This window comes from Myotis davidii, unplaced genomic scaffold (genome assembly GCF_000327345.1).
Source record: "Myotis davidii unplaced genomic scaffold, ASM32734v1 scaffold438, whole genome shotgun sequence".
Lineage (NCBI taxonomy): Eukaryota > Metazoa > Chordata > Mammalia > Chiroptera > Vespertilionidae > Myotis > Myotis davidii.
In genome coordinates this window covers 6,762,602-6,765,762 of record NW_006290031.1, presented here as the reverse complement: position 1 = coordinate 6,765,762, position 3,161 = coordinate 6,762,602, and the positions used below count along the sequence as shown (strand labels likewise).

The window sequence follows — 3,161 nt, the reverse complement described above, 5'->3', positions numbered from 1 at the left end:
GCGGGCCGTATCCGGCCCACGGGCTGTAGTTTTGCCCACGGCTGTACTAGGTGCTATGTGGGTTGCTTCACATTCTCTTGCACAGTTGCTCATGAGGCTTAGAGAGGGGAGGAACACGCCCAGGGTCACAAAACCAAGAGCCTGAGCTTGGAGTTCACCCCAAGTCTGTAACACTGAACACTATTTCTTATGCCTACTTCAACTGCTTTGCAAGTTTTTTCCCCTTTGCTAATAAGGCAGTAACTGTCTTCTTGTGAAGTAAGGGAGGATTTCGGTTCTTTAAATTAATTTTTTTTTTACAATATACAAAATAAATCTTTTACCAGATGGATTTGGGTTCTTAATGAACAGATCAATGTAGTTTAGTGGCCTGAAACAATTGGAAGTAGACTTTGGGATCCTAATTAAGTTCAAGATACTACATTTAAATATGTACATTTTATGTAAATAAGTGGAGGGGATTTGATGAAACCAGAGTGGCCTATGAACCTTAACTCAGGAAGCAAAGCTTATTGCAATTACTATACACATGTTCTCTAGACCCTGAGCCCCTTGTGGCCAGGCACTGTGTTTGATTTGATTCTGCATCCCCAGATAGCCCAGGGCCTGGCACAAATCAGGTGCCCTTTACATGCTAAAGAAGGCTGACCATTCAGAGATTGCAGATTACTGCCTTTGTGGAAATGTGGGTTCTGCAGCTGCAGTTGCTACAGCAGCAGACTTCTAGAGTTTTAGGAGATGGCATAAATCCAGTTTGAGTTCAAATCAAAACAAAACCAGAAACAAAATGATGTGTGACTTGGGGCATTAGAACCTGACTGTGGACTGGAAATGGCCCGATTTGCCATCTCAGGCTTCAGCTCAGCATAGAACACTGAATTCCACTTTACTTACCCACTCTGTGTACATAAGACAGGGTTATAAATGGCAATGGGAGCACAGATCCTCGCCTGTGGGCAGAGCAATGACTGATCCTTTCAGCAGGTGCTTTTCCCAGGGCACAAAAAAACTGCTTCTGGCATACAGAACCCCCCCTCCCCAGCAAAAAATTTGGGCACAATCAGAAGAGAGTTTGTCAATCTGTTTCGTCTCTTTGTGGCTACAGAGAAAAAAAAAGCTGTGTTAAATCCCCCTCAGGACACCCTTTGGGGGTGGGGGGGTGCACTGAGACCTATAGTGCAAGATTCGGGCAAATGTTCAGTTGTTTTGAATTTCTGTTTCTTCATTTGAAAAATGGGATAACAGTATTTATATCCTTCAGTTCATTCATTAACATTTGTTAATCACCAAGCATGGAGTATAATGGTGACTGAGATGGTTCCTGCACACTCAGAGTTTATGTAGCAAAAGCAGACCAATAATTATACCAAGTTAACTCATCACATTTGTGCTAAATGCTGAGGAGATACAGGGGTGGTGGGAAGATTAGAAGTAAGGCATGTAAATGCCTGGCATGAATGAAATGGAAGGTTAAGCAGTGGAGTAGGTAAGAACATGTTGGGAATGTACCATGTTAGTGAAGGTTATAGCTCTTAGGAAAGATGCACCCTAAATAAAAACTAAACGATTAAGCCATCATCTAAACTTTCTGGCCATGAATACTTTAGACTGGCTAAATGGCAGGGGACCCTAAAGTATTATCGTATGGTTTGAATGAGGGGAGAAGACAATAGAATAGCTCCCTGGCTCTCCCTTCCCCCACTCTCCCCTCCTGGACAACACTCCCAGAGAGGGGAAAGAAAAAGCTAGGAGGGGAGGCAGCTTCAGGGTCAGAAGTCAGACCAATGGAGGGTGGGTTCCAACCTGGGCAGTCTCATTCCTCTGGAAGCAGTCGCAGCCCCGGGTAGGGGATGGGGGTGAAGGTGGGGCTTCTGACACTCAGTAAGTAGTGGTATTTTCATTAATTAAAAATTTTATTGTGATCTGAGATACAAAGGAGACCAGCATCAAAATTGGGTTATAATAAGCACAGGTTCTCAACAGATTCCTTCTCTCATTCACCTAGTTCTTTCTACTCCATGTCAGAAAGGCCCTAGGCTAGGTGTGGAGGACAAGGTAGGTGACACAGACTGTGCCCCTGTGGAGTTTACAGTCCAGTGTAGGAATAGACACATCAACAACATGTTTCATCACAGAATGGGGAGTGAAACCAGAGGAGAGCACTGGGGCTGTGGGCACAGAGGGGGTACCTCACACAACCAGGGAGGTGAGGGCTTTCTGGGAATGGTACCCCAAATGGCATCCCGACTCACATGCACAATTCCAGAGACTCTACTAGAAGGCTGTCAAGAGCCATGCCTTCTGGCTGCACCAGCCTCCCAGAGTCCCCTGCTGCTCGATGCAGTGTCTGCAGAGCCAAACGCATCTTCAGCCACGCCTCAGCCTCATCCGGCACCGCACGGACCCTCCAAGACTCCTGCAGGAGCCTGCCTTCCCTGGCAAGCTCAGCCAAAAGACCAACTCAAAACTCCTTTGTCAAAGCAAGCTTAGGGCGAGCCACCCGGCTCCAGGTGCCACAACTCGTCCGAGCACCCGTGGCTCCTGCCACCCGGGCCGCTTGGCGAACACTGGCAGGGTTACCTCCCATTAAACCCTTCGCCCAAAAGAAAGTGACCTTCTTCCAGGAGGCCAGCTGGGAGCTTTGGCGAGTCCTCTGCCTGCTCGCTCTCGGCAGAATTAGCCAAACCCAGGGACCTGAGGGGCAGGGCCGGCGTCTCGTGGGTCAGGGGTATGGAGGAGAGAACAGGTAGGCCCTGCTGGGTTCCCACCTCCGTGCAGGAGCTTCACCAGAGTCCCGCGGGCAGCCTGGCGCTCTGCTTCCACCGCCCCGCGGGGCAGGCGAGGAGGGAGGCCCCGAGACCGACGCGAGGGGCACAGCTGCCGAGGGGCAGTGGCTGCAGGCAGTGAGGGGAAGGGGTGGAGCCGCTCTCGGGGGGAAAGGGAAGAGGCTGCGGGCAGCCTTCCAGGCCCCAGCGCCCCGAGATGGCCCGTGGCAAGAAGCAAAGAGAGAGGACCCAAATAAACAAAATCAGAAACGATAGAGGCAAAATAACAACAGACCCCACAGAAATACAAACGATTGTTAAAAAAAATACTATGGACAGCTCTACTTCAACAAACTAGACAACCTGGAGGAAATGGACAAATTCCTAGAAAAATAC

At 49.0% G+C, this 3,161-nt stretch overlaps 1 protein-coding gene and 1 long non-coding RNA gene across 3 annotated transcripts in view; one reads left to right on the top strand and one right to left on the bottom strand.

Annotated features, from left to right (window-relative positions):
- The window catches only part of LOC102754424, a 1,628-nt gene extending 1,282 nt beyond the window's left edge, over positions 1-346 (top strand). Inside the window, exon 2 of the long non-coding RNA XR_435622.2 lies at positions 51-346. This is a non-coding gene — a long non-coding RNA (uncharacterized LOC102754424). The remainder of the gene's footprint in view (positions 1-50) is intronic.
- The window catches only part of FAM193B (family with sequence similarity 193 member B), a 37,517-nt gene extending 34,553 nt beyond the window's left edge, over positions 1-2,964 (bottom strand). For both annotated transcript variants that reach the window (XM_015563341.1, XM_015563342.1), the window contains exon 1: positions 2,253-2,964. The gene's annotated coding sequence lies outside the window, so the exon portion shown is untranslated. The remainder of the gene's footprint in view (positions 1-2,252) is intronic.
- Between the last annotated feature and the right edge of the window lie 197 nt (positions 2,965-3,161).